This window comes from Rhipicephalus microplus, chromosome 4 (assembly GCF_043290135.1).
Source record: "Rhipicephalus microplus isolate Deutch F79 chromosome 4, USDA_Rmic, whole genome shotgun sequence".
Classification (NCBI taxonomy): Eukaryota; Metazoa; Arthropoda; class Arachnida; order Ixodida; family Ixodidae; genus Rhipicephalus; species Rhipicephalus microplus.
In genome coordinates this window covers 171,219,827-171,243,636 of record NC_134703.1, presented here as the reverse complement: position 1 = coordinate 171,243,636, position 23,810 = coordinate 171,219,827, and the positions used below count along the sequence as shown (strand labels likewise).

General features: G+C 47.8%; 1 long non-coding RNA gene across 1 annotated transcript in view; it reads left to right on the top strand.

Moving 5' to 3' along the window:
• The window catches only part of LOC142814065 (uncharacterized), a 97,342-nt gene extending 74,845 nt beyond the window's left edge, over positions 1-22,497 (top strand). The window contains exon 3 of the long non-coding RNA XR_012894795.1: positions 22,369-22,497. This is a non-coding gene — a long non-coding RNA (uncharacterized LOC142814065). The remainder of the gene's footprint in view (positions 1-22,368) is intronic.
• Positions 22,498-23,810: the final 1,313 nt, after the last annotated feature.

Here is a 23,810-nt window from a genome sequence, read left to right as displayed (position 1 = left end):
GTTATTTCACGTAGTTGGGTAACAGTTGAAAAACCAGATCTAAAAACATGCTGTTTGGAATGAAGCAAATTGTTACATTTGAGGTAAGTAATGATGGCCTTATTAATAATATGCTTAAAATGTTTACAACAAGTACTCGTTAAGGAAACTGGACTGTAGTTGCTAATTTCTAAAGAGCCAGATTTATGCACGGGAATAATTTTTGCCGAGCGCCAATCATCAGGAATCGCTGAAGTGCGTAGGAACATAACGTAAATTTGATGCAGATATTTAGCTACCCATGCAGCATATCTATTTAAAAAAATATTTTACAGTTGATCGGGGCCAGCTGATTTCTTCACGTCTTCGTTATGCGAAAGGCTGAGAACACCATCCTCTGTTACTTCTACATCAGGCATAGGAAAATGAAAAACGTATGACGGCAGCGCTGCGTGCGACGCTGTCCGCGTGAACACAGATTGAAAAAAGGCAATAAATTGGTTAGAAATGGTAGTCGCGTCAACGATACTTTCGCCTGAAACATTTATCTCCGAAATGCCTTCTTTTTTTTTCGAGAGATAGCGCCAAAATGTTTGGAGTTCGTTGTTCATGAGTGAATGCAGAGTAACAGAAAAGAAATGCTTTTTTGCTCATCACAATTTTTTCCTTCAGATTAGAAATAAGGCTTTGTAGGTCGCTTGTGTTACCGCGCTTGCGACGTGACTTAATTTTTCGTTTTAAATAAATCAGTTCTCACGGGAACCAAGGGTGCTCTCTATTAATACTTTTCTCTTTTTAATGGTACATACTCTCGCTCGCAATAGAAAACAATTTCTTTAAAGTGTGACCACACTTCTTTAACATACGTGATAAGGCTAAAACTAACGAAGCGCTATTCCAAATATTTTAAGACAGCATTGTCGTCCACATGAGTGTAGTCACTGACAAGAATTTCTTACGGCTTAGTAAAGGAACGTGTACCCGAGATAGAACACGACAAAGCAAGCAACTTGTGATCGGATATCCCGTTTTCAACACTTACAGATGAGCCTTGAAGGGAGCTGCTAATAAAGGCCAAATCAAGGAGTGATGAGGACGAGTCAACAACCCTAATAGCATCGGAAACTAGTTAGTGTAAAGAAAAGTTGAACGCAGTTGTGAGCAGTAAGTTAGCACTTTTGGACTGTTTGCCATCATGGGATAAGTCAGACCAGTTTATACCTGGCGAGCTGAAGTCTCCTGCAACTATACTATTCGATCGTGAATTAGTATTTTCTCCAAGGAAGTCGTACATGGCTTTGAAACATTCGTGGGAAGCATAAGGTAGCCTGTATACGCTGCCCAGAAGTACAGTTTTGCCAAGAAATTTAAGTTTGCATCATACACTTTCGTGGTCACAAATGCCACCCAAAATAATGAAGCCAATGTTGTTTTTAATGGCAATAGCTACTCCCCCTCCTTTTGATTTCCTCTTTTGAAATAAGCCTATAAGTAGAGAGTACGATTTCCAATCCTGCACATCTGCGTGCAACCATGTTTCTGTTACTACTAAGACATGAGGCTGATAACAGGATATTAGGTCTTCGACTAAACCAGATTTATTCACGATGCTGCGCGCATTGAGCGAAACAACTCTGAGCACTTTGGTTACAGACTGTCATTTTTTATCGCGCCTACGCGTGTTCGCACGGGCAGGCGCAGCAGAATCAGGTTCAATCCGCGCCTGCGCGGCAGGCCGCTTGACTTCTACCCGGCAGTTGAGAAGCTATTCCCAAGTGTAAACTTTGTCGTCTACCTTCAATTTATCAAAAGAGAGCGAAATCTTCGCCCTATTAGCCTTCTCCTCAGCTGTAGAACGCCACAGCTTACCGCGCAAGTCACGTAGCCTCTTTGAGAAGTCACTTCGATACTGTCAAGTATCCTCCGATACTGTCAAGTGTCAAGCTCCGTCACTCAGGATGATTTTCTTGACAAAGAACTTTGCTACGTTAGCGGCACATGCCTTCGTGCAGGGCATTTGTCGGAGCGTAGGGCGTGAGGTATTCAGTAGCTACGACGATTCAGTTATTCCCGGAATTCGAAGTCGGTAACAACACCGATAAATCTATGCCAACTTGCTGGAAGGGCCGGCGTGGTGGCTCGATGGGCTGGAGAAGTCCGGCTGGCCTAGTCGGTGGTGTACTTCACCGCTGAAAGTTTCGGCGGGTCCTGGCGTAACGTGTGACACTGGCGTTAAGTCGTGGCCAGCAGTACTTTTCCTGTATTCTTGTGAGCGTATACAGAAAATACCGAGGTGACCAGCCATCGAGTCGTGGAATATTCTAGCGTCACTGCTAGCAGCCACGTAGGCGTTGGTGGTGCTGGTGGCGGCGGTGGCGTCTGGCGATGGAAGTCAGGCTCAGCGTGGCGGAAGAGTTTAATTACATCTTTTGTGTATCGCGCCTCGTTTTCATTCAGCATCTGCAGACGGGTTTTGAGGCGAGCTTCAGTCTTCTTGAGGACCACACTTGCGAAAGCGGCGACGAACGTGGTGAGAAAGACGTCCCACTTTGTGAGACTCCGCTCTTTATTATAAAACCACGTCTGAGCAGCACCTTATCAAGCGAAATAGAGAAGACTAAGCTTGTAATTGTCGGTGCAGTCGTTGAAGACGTCGACTCGATTGAACCTTTCAAGCCAGCTTTCCGGGTCTTCAAGTGGCGAACTGCGAAAAGTTGGTGGCTTCGTGGGTTTCCGGAGCTGGAGTGGCGCAGGTGGCACAGGCGCTGTCATTGTCACAGTGGTAGACGGCAACATCTTCGTATTCCAAGACTTCTTAGGTAGGAGCCTGTACTCCGGTGGAAGACCTTGTTGCCTGTGGCTAACTCTCTGATCGTGGCTGGCGCTGGTGTCTTCTTCGCGACGTGGGCTGAGTGCTTGGCTTGAGGGTAGTGTCCGGTGCAAGAAAGAAGCAGAACCTCCACCAAATGTCACGGATTTGTGACGTGGACGAAGGGAGCAGACTGGGTGTTCAGGTTAAACTGAAGTAGGCAGGCGACGCGAGATGCGAGCACGCACAGGGGTGTGTGGACGGCATGATGCGACCAAGATGCGCTCCGCATTAAACCGACTGCTCGCGCTGCACAACCTTTCACTGGTGACTCCTTCTATATAGGCTCTAGATCTTGACCTGCAATGTAGCGTAGGTAGAAGATTTTTCCTGTGGGTTGCTGAGCAATTGGAATATACAGCATGCGTGTTAACAAAAAGCGTACTGTGGGTCTCTGTGTCTAATCGGAGCCGCCTGTTTCTCATTGCCCAGTAGCAGCAAAAGTAGGGGCTAACTCTCTGATCGTGGCTGGCGCTGGTGTCTTCTTCGCGACGTGGGCTGAGTGCTTGGCTTGAGGGTAGTGTCCGGTGCAAGAAAGAAGCAGAACCTCCACCAAATGTCACGGATTTGTGACGTGGACGAAGGGAGCAGACTGGGTGTTCAGGTTAAACTGAAGTAGGCAGGCGACGCGAGATGCGAGCACGCACAGGGGTGTGTGGACGGCATGATGCGACCAAGATGCGCTCCGCATTAAACCGACTGCTCGCGCTGCACAACCTTTCACTGGTGACTCCTTCTATATAGGCTCTAGATCTTGACCTCCAATGTAGCGTAGGTAGAAGATTTTTCCTGTGGGTTGCTGAGCAATTGGAATATACAGCATGCGTGTTAACAAAAAGCGTACTGTGGGTCTCTGTGTCTAATCGGAGCCGCCTGTTTCTCATTGCCCAGTAGCAGCGCCAGTAGGCAACAGCGGTTTACCACTGCGTGCCTTGCACCTTCCCAGGTTTCTCTTCTGCGCAACACCGCAATAACAGTCAGCGTCAACGCCACCGCCAGTGTCAGCATTTGCGCCCGCTGCTTCGCAATACACACGGTACTCTTTAGGGAGAGATGTCATTTTTTCTCTTTGCAGGTGCGTACTGAAGTCAAGTTCAATTATTATTATCGCGAACTATATGCGTGCCCGCCGCGGTGGTCTAGTGGCTAAGGTGCTCGGCTGCTGACCCGCCGGTCACGGGATCGAATCCCGGCTGCGGCGGCTACATTTTCGATGGAGGCGGAAATGTTGTAGGCCCATGTGCTCAGATTTTGGGTGCACGTTAAAAAACCCCAGGTGGTCGAAATTTCCGGAGCCCGCCACTACGGCGTCTCTCATATACATATGGTGGTTTTGGGACGTTAAACCCCATATATCAATCAATCAATCAATCAATCAATCGAACTATATCCGTAGAACATCGTGATTTTTAAACAATAAGTATTCCATAGATTGGTGTGCTCTACAGCTTTGCATATCAACAGAGGCCCTCAGGGGAATTATTGCCGTTAACCTCTGCCGACACCGAACAGAAGTGAATTATCTCTTTGACCAGTGCTAGATTTGATTCAAGGCCGTGAATGGAAGTGACATTATGCAAGCGCTCTGTGTTTTTATCTCTCATCTTGCTACGCAAGCGAGTACATTGCGGGAGATTGTGGTCACATAATTGTGATAAAAAAGTGTATGCAAGTGCACTGTATTTATTCTGGCTAAATTATATTACAGAAAAAATGTTTTGCAGCACTCATAAGTGTAAAAGAGTCACTGCTTCATCAATGGAGATATACTAAATTAACTTGGAGTCCGCCTTAATATCTGGTAAATTGTAGAGCTTGATTGTCCCAGCATATAGTTTTTTCTACTCGTATCTATTCGTGTTAAATAGGCTAGAGTCATTCATGTATATGATCTGCTTCTGGATTTACCGAGATATCTGAACATATAGGATAACGCGATACTTTGTTACTGCACTACTGCAGAAACATTTTCAATCGCAGCGTCAAACTACATGCACAGAACGTGTTGGCAAAATGTGATTAGGCGAACTTATGCACTGCCTTCAACATCTATGTAAGATTTGTACTTTACTTCGAAGTTTCATGAACATGTTTCCATGTGACAACTGGTTTTAAAAGCAGCGTTAATCGCACAGGGAGCTACGTTGTTCTCCTCATGTCAACCGTCACGATGTATGCATATATATGTGACGCTATGATGAATGGAAGACGTGGCCTGGCTCATACGCCATGTTTATTCCGTTCTCACTTCTTCCTTCTCGGCTTCTACCAACCATCGCTACCTTCATACGTCACATGATTCTCTCTCCCCCCGAAAGAATGCGCGAGCTACAAACTATAAAGCATGAACAAGTGGTGTCTCATCATCGGAAAAAATATCACAAAATAGAGTAGTTCCGTGTAACACGGCAGTTCCATGCACTTGCACAAATATATTCACAGGAAAGGCAGTCCAGTGACATCTAGGAGACCTCAGGTGGGCGAGGTTGGCTGTTGCGTTCTGGAGAGCATGACCACGCATTTGACTTGGAAAATGATGATGACACAGCCTGGATTGTAGCAAAAAACGAACAAGGTTCGGAGTCCTTGTGCGTTGGAAGGTTAGATGTCTAATGCGTTGGATTCTGAGTCGTGGCTGCGACAGATGCATTGTATCTAGTATGCGTGCTTTTTGAGAGATGGTGACGGCTGAATGCCTGTGTGCTGGCGGCGTGCAAGAAGTTGCTCCGCGTATTAATGGGCGTTTTCTGTGGTGTTGTCGTCTGTGTAACCGCTGGCGCAGAGAGCGTCTGTGGCGATGTTCCTTCATCCGGAAACGTCTTTTTTCTTGAAATGGCCCTTGGATCAAAGTTTTTAATTTTTTAGGTCATTCAAGTTGGGAGCGTGCTTCCGTTGAAGTTTTCATTCGTTGTCGTCTTTTCCTGATTTGGTAATGGTGTTGAGAAAATTGCGGGTGGTCATCGTCGTTGAATAAGGAGACGCTGTCGGTAGTACCAGCATTATTTACGAGTGGGATGCAAGCATGATTTGTGTCAAGGGAAGCAGTAGATACATTTTCGTTTTTATCGGCGAGACTTGCATACAATAGTGACTCCGTACTGCTTCGACTTTCGGCTGTTCCGGTTCCTGAGGATGACATCACCGGAAACGTGGCTTGACGTGGTTCTGATTCTGTATGTTTGTTTCTTTGCGGGAGAATTGAGCCAAGCGTTCTTGAAGTACAACCGCTTTCGGAATGGCAGTGGCTTGAAAACTTATTTGGCCGATATTTCAGGTGGTCTGTTGCGTATGTGGCGATATCTTGAGGGGTGCGATGAGAGTGACGAGCACCAGATGAGCTACTTGGCACAGAACCAAATGATGGCTTACATAAGCAAGATGAAGAGTCAAGGGCATTGGGTGCTTGAATATTGTCTTGATTTGTGTATTGCATGGAAGAGGTTAGCGTTGGCGATATTCGTGCAGATGCGAAACCAGGTAGAAGGTTGGGCCTTGCAGAAAAACGGCTCGGATGTCTCTCTATGAGCAGATGACTGACTTCGCCTGACGGGACATGTAAACTTCTGCTCTGTGCTCGAATGCGTGAAGGCTGTTTGTGACTGCAATGACTGAGTTCGAATGCACTGAGAGTGTGTGTTCTAATCGAATCTTCATTATTGTCTTGAAACCAGACGATCATTTCTTCTTTTATTATTTGCCAAGGCTCGTCGTTGTCGAATATGTGGGTGAGGTAAAATTTAAATGCTTCACCGGTGACGTAGTCGCTGAAGTTCGTAACCATTTCCCGTTCCGACCAGGATGCAGCGGCGGCGTGGACCTCGAATAGGTTGAACCAGTCCTGCACGGGTCCGTCGTCCGCTGATCCGGTGTACTTGGGGATGTCGAGGTCAGCCGATGGTTCTGTCATGGTGCTGGTCATTGTCCTTCTAGGCGATGATCCGGTAGTCAATGTATGGTCAGGGTGTCTTCTGGGGAACTTCGTCGATGATGAGTGACTGATGAAGGGGCAGGCAGGTCTCCATCCTGTCGACTCGTGTGACGCTATGATGAATGGGAGACGTGGCCTGGCTTATACGCCATGATTATTTGTTTGTTTGTATCCTCTAATCTATGGCTCGTACCCACTCTGGGGGATTGGCCAAGAGAACATATAGTCTCATGTGGACGATAACTGCAGTATTGCTTACCACCAAAAAAAAGGGGGGGGGGGAGTTGTATAGTGAAGACAGTATGTTTAAAAAAAAGAAAATAATCGAAGATTCAGATAGTGAGAAAAAAAGAATCAACAACAAAGGAGACACTAATAGCTACAACTTGATTTTGGGAGCCGACCAGACAGCTGGTTTTGCCAAATCAGAATAATTTGGTATGTCACGGATTTATCCAGAATTGAAAATTACTTTTCGACCCGTTTTTTTGAGTATCTGTTGACGTGGGTTTTATGTTGAAAAACGTTTAGAGTCTTGAATAAAATTACACACCACATCGAATGCATCTCTGTGGAAATTTCCCAAAACAGAGGCACCAAAACTTAGAATATTTTCTGTGGTAAAATTTAAACCCATATTCGCAAATGGAATGTTTAAAAGTCGTTTCCTAATTAATGCATAGTTACGACATGGGCCAAAATAATGTTCAATAGTTTCTGATTCTTCGCAGAACGGACAAAGGGGGAAAAGTGCCAGACCGGCTCTGTGTAAATAAAAATTTAATGGGGGGACACGGCACCGCAATCTGGAGATTATAATTTCAAGTTTTTTTGACGGACTCCACTGGGCTTTCCATGGAAATTTGAGGTGCTGATAATCTGTCCATTGTGTGATATTTTCTAAACTATCTGTAAAAATAGCGAATTTCCTATATCTAATCCATGATAAGTATTCTAACTCGGGAAGTACTGAAATTACTGGTCCATCGAGTGATGCTCGTGCCAAACCATCTGCCAATTCATTTAATTGTAATCCGCAGTGACCTGGGACCCACACTAATTTGAGGAGTTTTAAATGCGGCGGTGCTAATGTGTGGAACGCTGCTAGGGCACGAGATTGTTCAGAGGTTGTCAGAGCTGCACACACCGAAAGTGAGTCTGTTAGGATGATTGCACTGGTCTCGGTCATAGAAATTTTACGAAGAGCTAAAATAATAGCTACTAGCTCGGCTTCAAATATAGGAGTGAAATCTGGAAGCCTTACCGAAAAAGACTAGCCGAGGAAATCAGACGCGATTCCTACGCCTGCCTTTTCATTGTTGACAGAAGCATCTGTGGCTATTACATTTTTAGTTTTTGCATGTACCAAGTAATCGTTTAATGTAGTGGTCAGAAACCTAAGAGATTGCAACTTGGCTTGTGGGGGGAAGATTTCATCGTACTCTATTCTAATGTTGATGGTTGAAGAATTAGTTTCAATTACTGTGCTAATGTCTACATTTATGCAATCCAGTTTTTTTTAACGAAAGTTATCTGAGGGGTATGAAATCGAGGCCAATGTGCAAGAAAAAAAGAGTCAGGGTCGCTGATAAATGCGTACTCTGATCTTCGCGCCGGTAAACTGTAGAACTTTAAGAAGGTTTGAACCGTTAGAATGCGGAATCGACAGAGGAGTGTTGGCAATCGCGCTTCTTGATACAATACATGATTCGCCACGAACCTGGGAAGTCCCAGGCATATTCGCTGGGCTTCTCGCTCTAACATTACTAGTGGTTTAATTTTATAACCAGCAGCCCCCGAGAATAATACACACCCATTCCGTTCTCACTTCTTCCTTCTCTGCTTCTATCAACCATCGCTACCATCATACGTCACATATATATCATCATCATCATCATCATCATCATCATCATCATCATCAGCCTGACTACGTTCACTGCAGGACAAAGGCCTCTCCCATGTTCCGCCAGTTAACCCGGCCCTGTGCTTGCTGCTGCCAATTTATACCCGCAAACTTCTTAATCTCATCTGCCCACCTGACCTCCTGTCTCCCCCTTACCCGCTTTCCTTCTCTGGGAATCCAGCTAGTTACCCTTAACGACCAGCGGTTATCCTGTCTACGCGCTACATGCCCAGCCCATGTCCATTTCTTCTTCTTGATTTCAACTATAATATTCTTAACCCCCTTTTGTTCCCTAATCCACTCTGCTCTCTTCTTGTCTCTTAAGGTTACACCTACCATTTCTCTTTCCATTGCTCGCTGTGTCGTCCTCAATTAAAGCTGAACCCTCTTTGTAAGTCTCCAGGTTTCTGCTCCGTAGCTAGTACCAGCAAGATACAGATGTTATATACCTTTATATATATATATATATATATATATATATATATATATATATATATATATATATATATATATATATATATATATATATATATATATTGTGATGTACTAGACAGAGAACAAGAAACACCCGATCCTAGGCCAGCTGTTCTTATTCTGACTTCGTTCTTCTCTTCTTTTCCCTAGCTACCCGCGCGCCGAAGCGCCAGCGTCTTTCTTGGTCATGGCACTCGGCCATGACTGCGCGCGCGCGGAGCTGGCGGCAAAGTTTTTGGTGGGCGGGCTTGGCTGCCTCGAGCTGGTCGCTCTTTTGCAGCAGCTCGATGTCTCATCGCAGTCCTTCAGTCTGACAACAGGCAACAAGACCACCCTCGAGCCTCAGCAATGGGCATCGCAGCCTGTCTAGAACGCCGAAGGCAATGAAGACCAGTGCCCTAAACTGTAACAGTGGAATTGCCTGCTAAGCGTGCTGCGACCGCTACGAAATAGCCATCTTCACCGACCAGAGTGTTCCACAACCCCGCAAGGCGAGTCATCGCGTCCATGAGAGAGACCCCAACGATGCAGCCAGTCTCGGCCTCCCGATAGACTTGTGGCATACCGCGGCACCCCGCTCCAGCGTGGCCAAGGCCGACCTCCGTGATGCAGCCAGTATTGACCACCAGATCTACTTCTGGCAGATACTGGGACCAAATCGCGGCATGGCCGAGAGCGTCAGCCGCAACGGGGCAGCCAGGGCCGGCCGCCTGAGTCCACAGCACTTCTTCCAGAGACATCGTGGCGTGCGAAAGAGTGACCAGCTCGAGGCACCCAAGCCCGCCCACCAGAAACTTTGCCGCCAGCTCAGCGCGCGCGGTGATGGCCGAGTGTCATGACCAAGAAAGACGCGGGCACTTCGGCGTGCGGGTAGCTAGGAAAAAGACGAGAAGAACGAAGTCAGAACAAGAACAGCTAGCCCAGGATCGGATGTTGTCTCTTGTTCTCTGTCTAGTACATCACAATATATATATATATATATATATATATATATATATATATATATATATATATATATATATATATATTTTATTTATATTGATAGTACACCTTTAGTGGTGAGCAGAAGAGACGTTTACTTTGTGGAAAACGTAGCGGTAGAACCGACCAGCTGTCAAGCGGAGCGAGCGCGAGCAGCAACAACACTCTTCCTTCTCTTCTTCAGCTGGCGTTCCGGCCTGTGCCAAATATCAATGCTACAAATCACTCCCCCCTCAGAAAAGGAGCCATCCTGGCGACCTATGGAACGGGTACGACGGGTGGGTCGTAGTGCGGCTTCAATCGATCTACGTGAACAGTCTCGCGGCCTCGATGCCGTCGGTCTGTTGATGGTTGAACCGGCTCAACAATATAGTTAACCGGTGAGGCCTGACGTAGGACTCGGTAGGGGCCTTCGTACTTCGGCAGTAGCTTGGTGGAAAGACCAGGAACAGATGAGGGAACCCGAAGCCATACCAAGGCGCCAGGCGAGTATGACTGCGAAGACAGGTTTTCGTCGTGACGGTTCTTCTGGTACGCTTGATCTTGGGCGGTTAAGGAACGCGCGAGTTGCCTGCATTCTTCTGCATAGGTGGCGACTTCAGATAGAGTTGTGGATTCCGAAGCGTCTGGATGATACAAGAGAATGGTGTCCATGAATGAGGAAGGTTCGCGCCCGTAAAGGAGGAAGAACGGAGAGAATCCTGTCGTAGACTGAGTGGCGCTGTTGTAAGCGTAAGTTACAAAGGGTAGTATGCGGTCCCAGTTGGTGTGATCAGCGGACACGTACATGGATAGCATGTCGCCCAGTGAGCGGTTAAACCGTTCGGTCATTCCATTCGTTTGCGGATGGTATGCGCTGGTTGTCCGATGCACAACGTTGCATTCGCGAAGAAGGGCTTGTACCGCTTCGGAGAGGAACGTACGGCCGCGGTCACTGAGTAGCTCACGAGGCGCGCCATGGCGTAGAATGAGATTGTGAAGGATAAATAAGCCAACTTCACGTGATGTGGCCTCTGGCAGCGCAGCAGTTTCAGCATAGCGTGTCAAGTGATCAATGGCGACAATCACCCAGCGGTTCCCGTTAGGCGTATAGGGAAGGGGACCGTACAAGTCAATTCCGATGCGGTCGAAAGGGCGGGAGGGGCAAGGCAACGGCTGCAGTTGTCCATTGGCTATGTGTGGTGGGCTTTTTCGGCGTTGACATTTGGAGCACGAACGCACGTACTGTCGGACAAAGCGGTACATTCCGCGCCAATAGTACCGCAGCCGGAGACGTGCATACGTTTTTATCACACCGGCGTGGCCGCATTGAGGATCCGCGTGAAAAGAGTCGCAAATGTCGGCACGTAGGTGGCGAGGAATCACAAGCAACCACTTGCGGCCGTCAGAAAGGTAGTTGCGACGGTACAGGAGTCCATCGCGGATGGTAAAGTGTCGAGCTGTGCGCTGCAGTGAACGATTGGGCGTAACTTGGGACGGCCGAGACAGTAACTCTATCATAGAGGCTATCCAAGCGTCTTGGCGCTGTTCATAGGGCATGTCCGCGTACGAAAGTGCCACAGCATCGAGGCTGGATACAGAAGTACTTCCGTGTTCATGGGGAAGTGGAGAGCGGGAGAGAGCGTCGGCATCTGAATGTTTGCGGCCTGACCTGTAGACGACACGGATATCATAGTCTTGGAGGCGTAACGCCCAACGAGCGAGACGGCCAGATGGGTCTTTTAGTGACGATAACCAGCAGAGGGCGTGGTGATCAGTCACGACGTCAAATGGACGGCCATAGACGTAGGGTCGAAATTTTGTGATTGCCCAGACGATGGCTAGACATTCTTTTTCTGTGACTGAATAATTCTGTTCAGCCCTAGTAAGAGTGCGACTGGCATAAGAAACGACGTACTCGTCGTATCCAGACTTGCGTTGAGCAAGAATAGCGCCAAGTCCGACTCCACTTGCGTCGGTGTGTATTTCTGTAGGGGCATCAGGATCAAAGTGACGGAGAATCGGTGGAGATGTCAGCAATTGACGTAGTTTCGCGAATGCCTTATCGCAATTGGAAGACCACGCCGAAATGCCCTCGGTGTCAGAAAGTAGCCGTGTTAAAGGGGCCATGACAGATGCAAAATTACGGACAAATCGGCGAAAGTATGAACATAAGCCGATAAAGCTCCGGAGTTCCTTAAGTGTCGATGGCTTCGGAAACTGGGCGACAGCACGGAGTTTTCCAGGATCAGGTAGAACGCCGTCCTTGCTGACAACATGCCCTAAGATGGTGAGCTTCCGGGCGGCAAAATGGCACTTTTTCAAATTTAGTTGGAGCCCAGCATGTGTAAGGCAATGCAGGACACTTGCGAGGCGCAGAAGATGGGTATCGAAGTCTTTTGAAAAAACGACGACGTCGTCCAAATAGCAAAGACACGTCTGCCATTTAAGGCCTCGAAGTATGTTGTCCATCAGACGCTCGAAGGTGGCTGGGGCGTTACAAAGGCCGAACGGCATCACGTTAAACTCGTACAAGCCGTCCGGAGTTACAAACGCAGTCTTGGCGCGGTCAGCTTCATCCATGGGTACCTGCCAGTATCCCGATCGAAGATCCAGCGAAGAAAAGAATTCTGCACCTTGCAAACAGTCGAGAGCGTCGTCAATTCTGGGGAGCGGATAAACATCTTTGCGCGTGATCTTGTTAAGGCGCCTGTAATCCACACAGAATCGGATGCCCCCGTCCTTCTTTTTGACCAGTACCACCGGGGAGGCCCACGGACTGTTAGACGGCTGTATAACGCCACGATTGAGCATATCAGACACTTGATCGTCTATAACTTGGCGTTCGGCGTGGGAGACCCGGTATGGACGCTGACGCAATGGTGCGTGGGTGCCAGTGTCAATACGATGGACAATTGCAGATGTTCGGCCCAGACTGGTTTGTTTGAAGTCGAACGATGAGCGGAAGTGGTCGAGAAGTGTCAAGAGTTGAGTTCGTTGGTCAACAGGAAGGTCAGGATCAATCGATGGAAGGAAGACGTCGAGGGAAGAGGTGGCGGATGTGAGAGCGGAAGTAACACTGGCGATCTCAAGGCTTTTTGCTTGATAGGGCAGTTGACTGGTGCAAACACAATCGATGTCCTCAAGGCGGCCGATGCATTCGCCACGGAATAGGGTGACTGGTACAGAAAGGAGATTCGTGGCATAAATGTTTGCGCAAGTGGCTTCGACCGTCAGAAGAGCAAAAGGCAGAAGAACGTTTTTTCGAGAAGTGAAGTCTTCTGACGGCGTGAACATGACGTCCGAAAAAGCGGCATGGTCGCACGAGATCGGCACAATAACAGAAGACATGGGTGGAATATCAGTCTCCGCGGCGACGACAACACGAGAAATAGAAGGCTTATTATAATCGTCGTCGGAGAGCGATGACAATTCTAGTTCGGCCCGGGCACAATCAACAACGGCATGATGTGTGGAAAGGAAGTCCCAGCCTAATATGACGTCGTGTGAGCAGTGCGGAAACACGATAAATTCAACCACGTACAGAACGCCCTGGATGATTAACCGAGCCGTGCACGTCATAGAAGGGTTCACGTGATGCGCTGTTGCCGTACGAAGGGAGAGACCAGAAAGCGGAATCGTAACTTTTCTTAACTTGCGACACAATGCTTCACTCAATACAGACACGGCAGCTCCGGTATCTATTAATGCTTGAACGGGGATACCTTCAATCAAGACAGTTATTTCATTATTCGGTAGAGAACGAGGCCTTGTGGAGTTCGACGGTGGCGCAGTTCTTGCCTCCGGAACTGCGATGGTCAGTTTTCCGTTTGGGCAGGTGGTGCACGCCGAAGCATTGGTGAAGGCGAACGTCGGCGCGGGGAAGGCGATCGGCGTGGGTTGAAGGCGCGGCGGCTCGGCGGAGAAGTGTCCGAAGCTGCATGGAACGGCAGCGTCTGTGGTGGTTCTGTGGGGGCGTAGCCGTAGGTGCCATCAATAATGCCTGAGTGAGGGACGCGCCGACGACAGAACCGCTCAACATGGCCAGGCTGACGACAGTAATAACAGATAGGTCTGTTATCCGATGTACGCCAAGGGTTGTTGGGAAGCGTTGAAGGACGGCGGTAAATGGGAACATGCGAGCCTGCCGGTACGTGTGTTGCGTAGAAGGCGTTCGCTTGGTGGGCAGGGTCGACGACGTTTGACGGCGCATGTACCTGCCTTCGCGCGACGTCAGCGTAAGTCAGGGGAGCGGACACAGGTGGTGGCTGGTACGTGGGGGGAAGTGCCTCGCAGACTTGCTCTTCGATGGTTTGGCGCAGTGACGAGGTCAGCCCATGCGTATTGCTGGGAAGCAAGGGGGCAAGGGACAACTGGCGTGCCACTTCCTCTCGGATAAATTGCTGGATTTGCGGGGTCAATACAGTCTGTTCTGGAGATATTGCACCAACGGTCAATGCTGGCGTGCTGGTCATGTCGAAAGTAGGCCGTCGCGTTGAAATGCGCTGTTTTCGCAACTCATCGAAACTTTGGCAGTGTTGGATGACTTCCGAAACTGTTTGCGGGTCTTTAGCCACCAGCATGTGGAAGGCATCGTCCTCGATGCCCTTCATAATGTGTTTTACCTTGGCGGTTTCCGACATGTCAGGATCAAAGCGACGGCAGAGGCCTACGACGTCCTCAATGTAGGACGTGAAACCCTCTCCCGACAGTTGGGCGCGATCCCGCAAGCGCTGTTCTGCACGGAGCTTGCGCACTGTCGGTCGGCCAAACACGTCCGCGAAGGTGGTCTTGAAAGTGGCCCAGTCGGTAAGCTCGGCTTCGTGGTTGTTGAGCCAGAGCTCTGCTACTCCTCTGAGGTAAAAGTGGACGCGGCCCAGTTTGTCGTTTTCGTCCCACCTGTTGTTGACGCTTACTCGTTCGAACGAAGAGAGCCAGTCCTCGACGTCCTGCTCATCGGTGCCGTTGAAGATGTCTGGATCTCGCTCTCTCGGGACGCCGGGACAGTGGACAGGTGGAGATGTAGGAGCCGTCTGCTGTGCAGCGTCGATGGACATTGTTGATGGCGAAGGTAGAGTTCGGTTGCGGAGTTCCAGGATGGAAAAAGGTACCCAGCACTCTCCACCACTTGATAGTACACCTTTAGTGGTGAGCAGAAGAGACGTTTACTTTGTGGAAAACGTAGCGGTAGAACCGACCAGCTGTCAAGCGGAGCGAGCGCGAGCAGCAACAACACTCTTCCTTCTCTTCTTCAGCTGGCGTTCCGGCCTGTGCCAAATATCAATGCTACAATATATATATATATATATATATATATATATATATATATATCCACCTTAGAAGCCTGCGCGAGTTTTGAAGTACTTGAAATGAAGGAGAAGGCAACGCTTCTCCTTCATTCAAGAAATAAGAATAATAAATACGGGATACACAATTAAGCATTCATGAACCATACCAAATAGGTGACCAGTAAAAGAGCGAAAAATTGCGGGATGCACCGTCTGCTGCCGGTTCGAAGAGAGTATATAGACGACGGCGAACCACTCCGCCGTAAGCCTCAGATTATTCGGAATTCGCGCGCGTGGCCGCCCGTTTATCTTCATCCAGCTGAACTATGGTCGGTTGTTCAGCCGTTCGCTTCTCTAACTCGAGCGTGAAAGGCAAACGCATGTATCGCTTTTGTTGAAACGAAGAAAGAAAATTGAAGTGGGCGGCGGATGTGACGAGAGCCACAGTGACAGGTAGCCTTTGGGCACCGAACGTTGAAGCCAGTGTGTGGGAATACCATTTCATCACAGGTACGTGTTTATTCCGCACTATGAAAAAGCTCACGCGTGAATTTGCTGCAAATATTATATCAAGAAATAAATTGTCCCGCAGGCGTGCCTAGCAAAGATATTTTGAAAACACGCGGGTGAAATATACCTGCCATACGAGATGAGCGCTGGCCATTGCGCCCATATATAAGACAAAAAACGCCAAAAATTCGCTCGAGAGTAAGTTTACGCTGAGCGCTGAATGAGTCCGCTTGCGTTTATCTTGACAAAACTGGGCGCCAGGACAGCACACAAATAAAGAAGTGCGTTAAACTAGCGCACGATTTCTATTCTTCGGTACCATCTATATCTGACTGTATTGTTTATGTGCCGCCGTACCGCGGAGCGTGACGAAGATCAGCGTTAAATAAGCAGATATCTTCGACTGAGAAATACACGTTATAGCGCGCTAAAGGCTAGGAAAAAATGTATCTTAACGTGCTCAATAAGTGCTTCACTTCATGCCGATCGACCAACGACGTCAACCGAAGCAGCGATCCTGAAATGAACTCTTAGCACACTGCTACAGTCATCCCCATCCCCTCAAACTTTTAAAATGGTGATTTTTTATCTGCAGTATTGTATTATACAATGAAAACTGTTCTTTATCGTCTGATCTGCTATAACCAAACTGACAGTATCCACTAAAAAGCAATGTAGATCACTTTGGTGCGATAAAAACGTTTCCTTACCTTTCGTAGCTTTTGTAGCTTGTCATCGTCGCAGTCACGGTTAGTAGAATAAAAAAAAGTACCTCTAAAGAACTGACATTGCACGGAGATGTGCTTTTTTTCAATGTAGTGGTACGAAAGTGCACGCATGCCGCTACTAACCCGCATGGTGCTTCGAAATGAAAGCCGTCGTAATTCACAGTTTCGTGTGATTGCCTATCTTAAACGGTCACCTATATATTACGCAACAATCACGCGATACCCCCCCCCCCCTCTTACTCTGCGACGCACTTACTCAAGTTCTCCCCGTGAGAGGATGTGTGTGGAATTTTTTATATTTTGTTTGCTTTGTTTCAGAGCTAAACAAAATCAAGAAGATAAAAGTTGCACACTTTTCGAGCAGCCTTGCGGAAGCGAATGATCTGAGTCAGAGAGCTCCGATTCTAAACTCATTCAAGCGGAAGTATCCGAGAGCAAACGTTTCTTCAATTAAGTTGCTGATGACAAAAATGTTTGTTTAGAACATAACGGTTAACTTACTGATAATGAGCATGGTGGACGCACTGAAGCAACGATGTGCGTATTGAAGTTTCGGGATGATGAAAGCGCTGAACATGATGGCAAAGCCTTCATACCGATATCTTTGCACCGAACATTCAGCATGAGATGAAGCTGCACATGCTGCTGCTCGAGAGCCTATTAAGCAGGGTTACCTACCAGAAGGGCTCCACAAGTCAACGCGGGTCGAGGATAATACAAGCATGCTACACCGCAATATGGCAGCGCTATACCGGCTAAAAGGCGGTCACTACCTGATTTAAAATTGATCAAAGGATAATTTGCGGCACTCGGTTTAGTAAAAATCAACACCTATCTTCAAGGCCTTATTAATGGACTTTTTATTCTTTGAGAAAAAAAAGAAACTCACATGCTTGGATAGCTTTATCGTGGTTTAGGTGAAGACAGGAGACACAGAACAAAGACGAGCGCTGACTTTCAACTCAGTTTATTCGCACATCTGCAAGCCTTTTTATGAGACAAGACCTGCCTGTATCAACTTATTGGCACATAAGGAGGCTTGCTAAAGTGAAAATAAACTCCGTTGAAAGTACGCGATCATCTGTGTTCTGTGTGTATCCTGTCTTCGTGTAAATCACCCTAAGCCTATCCGAGTATCACCAACTCGCTCAAGTCAAAATTCTATTGGGTCCCATGTATACTTAGAATTATTTTCTGATGTTCACTAGTCATTCTGCTGCACATGGGGCTGGAATGCCAACGCCACGATAAAAACAATAATTATTAGGTTTCAGTAACCCCATGTATACATGCGACCAAAAATACATGCAAGACAGTGTCTTCGGTACAGTGCTTGGAAGGTAAGGGAAACTGTTGGAGAACGCACGGGCGCGAGCGTTAGCCAACGGCTACGTTGGAGAAAGAATGAACGTTATGTCCATAACGGGAGAAGAAACAATCCTTTTGTGGCTGCGTTTCACAGTAAGCGTTCATTCTTGATCCCATGAAATCCCACGAAAACTGTCTGTTATTCTTTCACGAATAACCTCCAGAACAACCAAAAAAAGAACTGAGCACCAGTGATAAACTCAGTAACGCGCACAAAGAAACAACACTCGGTTCAAAACAAAGTACACGGTTTGTGCGGAAATAAATAGGAGGGCTGAATGTGTGATGTGATTGTACGTCTCAGAAAACCAGTGCAGGTTTGCATTGTTTGAGGGTGAAGTTGACTTGCACAGGCATAGTTATTCGGTCATTTGCAACCGTTAAAGCAGTAAGCATATGCTTTTATGTAACACTTATTTTTGTTTGCCATGTAGCGCTCATTACAAGAACAGGAAAAAAAACCGTCGCTTTTTTGTGTGTAGCCCACAATGTAAACTTTTCCTATCGTAAATACAGCCTACGTGAATTAAGGTCTGTCGGCTTGTCGCCCCATCAAGTATCCCTAAAAAATAGTTTAGGAACAGCTGACAGAGCTGAAATGGCTTGCGTCGAGGTTCTAAATCTCATTGTGGAGGAGGTGTACTATTACGCCTTCGATACCAGAAAATGAACCTCCAACAATGTATCGACAGGGTAGCATCCTATTTAGGAGACATTGTGTTGTGATATCATGAACAATTTCTTTTCACTCGACTCTCTGAGGTTGGTTTTCGGACTTTCACTTTCACTGCAGCAAGCTCTCGATGCGTATCGGACTTGGTATATTTGTTTGTACTTCTGTACGCATACATATAAATTATGAACTAAAATCGGCGAATTATCCGTAAGAGTCGACAATGAAATGGATTCATCCATTCTGGGTGCTCCGTTCTTTCGGGTCTTTTTTGTATTACGACAATGAGGCTCTTAAGCAATATTTATTTCCTGGTAGTATTTCTTAAGGCATCACCACATGTACGCGTTGGAGCTCGTCGGCGCGTTCCAAGCAGATTCGGCCCCACACCCTCTAGACCCGAGATGCCCCTTTTCTTCTACACGACATGAAGTCGGCAGTGGCTAAAATGCGTAGAGGAGCAGCGCCTGGTAAGGATCAAAACACGCTCAAGGCGGCGGAAATTTAGCCGATAATACGCTGGCACACCACTTGGAATACATTACCGCCATCGGGAGTGGTCGTATATGGGTCACACTCTTCCCCAAACCGGGGAAACCAGTAAACACAGACAATTTTCCCCTCATCTCTCTAATGCCTTGCATTGGCAAGTTGATGGAGACGATGGTGCTGGACGTACTTTGGGAATATCTCGAGCAGAAAAGGGCTTTCACTCCTACCATTTTCGAATTCCGTGATCACAATTCGCCACAGGATGTACTCCTGCAACTACACCGAGAGGTCATCCAACCGGTGGCGATGAAACAACGACAGGGTAATATTCGCATTAAATCTGAACATGGCAATGCTAAACACAGCGTCATTGTCGAACACCTAAGCCTCAATAATTGTTGCCAGAACACATTTAATTATGTCAATGACTTTGTTATTGGACAGAACCACACTACTCGGCATTGAATACTCCGAATTCAGGTAGTAATAAATGGGTACCAGAGATAAACCAAAAGGGGCTGATCATTCTCCCATAATTAAACATCACAATAATGCACCTTCTACGTCAGCTGGCGGACATGAAGTGCGTTCACCATGCCGTCTATGTCGATAACATTATGGTATGGGCAACACAAGAAAACATAGGTGCCGTTGTGCGTCTGCAACAGGCTGCCGAAATTGTGCACACCTATGCGGCGTGTTGCGGACTTGAATGAGCACTCAGCAATTCCGAATTCCTTCACACAGAGGCATGGCTAAAGATAACAAAGATATCTCTATTGCTCTTGCTGCGGGACCAGCCAGACGAGCGAAAGAGATCAAGGTTTTGGGCCTATACATTCACCAGCAGCTCGAAATTGACCAGACAGTGACAAAATTAAGGAAGATAGGAGACCAGGTGGGACGCATAATCCGCAGTGTCTCCACAAACAGGGGGAACTTCAGTGCACAGATCCGTTGCGGCTAGCGTACGCTTGTTTCACCAGCAGGGTCATGTAACCCGTTCCTTACATCTCCTTCCACAAAATAAAGAAGAACGAGTCGAGGAAATAACAAAAAGACCATAACACGGGCTCTTGGTCTTCCAATCACTACATCCAACATTGGGTGTGATTAACTCATACCACGAGCTCAGACAAGCCCGTCTTTTAAACCAGTACACACGGCTAGCTCAAACCAACTCTAGACAACACCTGCTTTCACGTTTGCCCATAAGACTTGACTTCGAACAACAGCTAGGAGTGGGTCAAGGTGACAGAACAGTGGCGAATAGCCTGTCTGGTCCGACCTGTACCCACTAAAATGGACAGAGATCAACACGCCGCGCGACATGCCGCACACGCTAGGGCGCTGGAACGACGATCTCGACAGAAGCTAGGTTTATACTACGAGGACGTTGCTGGCCCCAACTCCGAGGGTGGTACACGGCGGCTGTTACTCACGAACGCACACAGGCGGATGGGTAACCTTCAGAGCGTGTTATGTAACACAAGATGAAGAGGTCACCCTTGCCCTTCGACCTCTCACAGTAACTTTATTCACAGTAACTTCCCTTCACACTGAACAAGTCGTGATTAGATAGCCGAGTACAAATCACCGTTAGCCGAGACAGTAATGCGCAACTGCATAATACACACGCAACCTCATCCGAAACGCATTATATGAATACCGGATCATCACAGATTGCGGGAAAATGAGGCTGCAGATGCGGCTGCCTGAGCGCTTATTTCCGGGCTACCTTTGTCAATGCCTATGTAGAGGAACGAGGAGGGTTATTCTTCCTCGATAGACTCGCTCCCTGGATTCCGTGCCGACCGGTTGTGCCCTCGCGATCTCCGACGATAGTGCAGCTCTGGCCGACTGGGTTGGTCCTACGCCATCTCCGGTCACTGAAAAGAGCTCTCGCCAGTGGTGCCCGGCCTCGGACTCCTGCAACCGTGTCCATCTTTCCAGTCTTCTCTTTACTTCCGTCGCTCCCTGTCCCTGCGCCTCGCTCTCTCCTTCCTCTCTCTCTCTCTCTCTCTATCTCTCTGCCTTGTCATCCTATTTTTTCATTCCCTTCTCTACCCCCATCCCTCGTTAGCTAGTGTTGAGGTGTCCTCCCCCTGAGAGACTTTTACGCAGCTCACTTTTCTCTTCTTTTCATTTTTAATCACTGCCCACCTTCATTGATATATGGGGAAATTCTTCATCGTTATCGGAAAAGTCATCGACGCTACCCTCTACCCGCAAGATGGTTGAAGAAGTGTAAGGGGGGGAGGTGGACACCTTCCACATGGTGTGGGCCTGCAAAGATAACTTAGCCGTTACTTCTAACCCAAAGTCTAGGCGAGAGGACAAGGAGGCGGCCCTGCTTGGCTGCTCAGACCTTCAGACCCAGCAGGTTTTGGCTCAGAGAGCCAGAACGGCGGTTTTAACCGACGGGGTAAGGAATAGAGACTTCACCTATAGTCTGCAGGGACAACTAAAGAGGTCCTACATCTCTCCTTTGTAAATGAATGTTTTTAATCACCAACACCACCACACTATCTTGCTACGAAGGAGTAGGGTGAGCGGCTTCGCAAAGCTTTGAACACTTTGTCTTCAGAGGCAGAGGAAGCAGCAACGAGTCTAAAACGCGCTCTGACGCGCTGCAACATGTACAGCCTCGACCGCGTCTGTATAGAGCATGTGTGCCGTCGTTTTTTGCTTTGCGGCACAAAACCATTAGGAAGCATCGGGCTCTGACGTGGTGAGCCTGACAACTAGACCACTTATACTCCTGATACACCACTGATTTGATTGATTTGTGGGGTTTAACGTCCCAAAACCACCATATGATTATGAGAGACGCCGTAGTGGAGGGCTCCGGAAATTTTGACCACCTGGGGTTCTTTAACGTGCACCCAATTCTGAGCACACGGGCCTACAACATTTCCGCCTCCATCGGAAATGCAGCCGCCGCAGCCAGGATTTGAACCCGCGACCTGCGGGTCAGCAGCCGGGTACCTTAGCCACTATACCACCGCGGCGGGGCTTGATACACCACTTCAGAGCCCGAAAGTGCCTCAAGCTTTCGCGCCACCGGGGAAAAACCGGCTGTTCACGTGCTCCACACAGACATGGCCACGGCTGTACATGTGGTTGTCTTTATGTTGTCTTGGACAGTGGCAATGCTATTCGTTATAGTGAAAGATATTTTTGTTATCTCTCGCAGCTTCGTCGCTGGGTGGCCACTGCGACTACGATGAGGCGTGTGCCTTCTCGGTGACTCACTCGTTCTGCCAAAGCAACGACTGCCGCTGCCTCGATGGATACGAGCCCGACGCACACGCCACAATGTGCATGCCCGGTGAGTAGTCACGGTTGCAGCAATAACACCGCGCTCTTTTTCCGTTCAAGGATTATTAGTGATGACCACAAATAAGGGTGCAATACTTAACGAAATAGGGGCAGAGCTATGCCGCAAGGTCGAATAACATTCATTTATGATGCGTATTCGTGTGCATATGACAACATCTATAACGGGACCCGCTCGCCTCAACCATTACCTAACGATCAGACCAACACCCAAAACACACTGTCGGGCAGACACAATTTCAGAGAAAAGCCCAAGCTCTCAGTTAAAGCAAAAAGTACAATCGAGACCAAACCATTGTCTTCGCCAATGCCGCCAACCAAGGACAAAAGACATACACCCTGAGTGTCGTAGGTGGAGAATTTAGAATCGTGAATGGGGCTTCAACCAGAGCCGCATCAATCAAGGTGGTTGAAGAACTGGCTACATGCACTGGCCACATGAATCGTAGTACCCACACTGTCCTTAGCGACTCCAAGAGCGCTATTCTCAGTTTTATTTGAAGTGTGGGAGGAAATACGGCCAAGGCCCTGAAAAATTTCAGTCAGAGCGGCTGAACCAAAATCGATATTTTTGGGTCCCCACCTACTGGGGAAACCCCGGTAACGAGTAGGCGCATATTATCACCCGATGGTTAGCAAACTGGATTGCGCTTTCCTTTGGAAGCGCAGCCAACGACAGTAGTGCCAGTGACCTCCACCAGCGACCTTACAAATATGTGCAGGGATTTCAGGCAATGGTACCCCATACCTCTTAGTAATCTTACGAGACCACAAGCCACTACCCACCGCTGGATTGTTACTAACGCCTTAATCTTCCTCACCGCTTAGACCTCTTCACACGCGGTGAGGTTCACTCAATATGCAAAAATTGGTATGAAAATGCTGTAGCAAACCAGAAATTTGAAGTAACATAGCCTGGGAAGGCGAGGGCATTTCACCACACAGAGATCTTCAGCCAGCTTTGTCAGAAGCGACATGGGAATCTTGAATACGGTCCCCCAACGAAGAACGGCAAAAATCCGTCGTTGCATGGGGAGAATAAGTCGCCGCAGACAGACGGCCTGCTCCGAACCCCAGAAGTTTCTTTCAATAAAGTTGTATTCTCCTCCTCGTCATAAATGCGAAATATATTAAAAGAACGACTCCTGAAAAATGCGAGCCCGTAAACTTGCATCAACATTATGGATACTAAATCACTTAAACATTCCGACGAAATTTCATTAGCACGACACAAAGTCCAAAGTCCATGATGTCTCTGGTGTTTGAATGTCCCGGAGAATAGGCGCTGTGTCGTAAAAT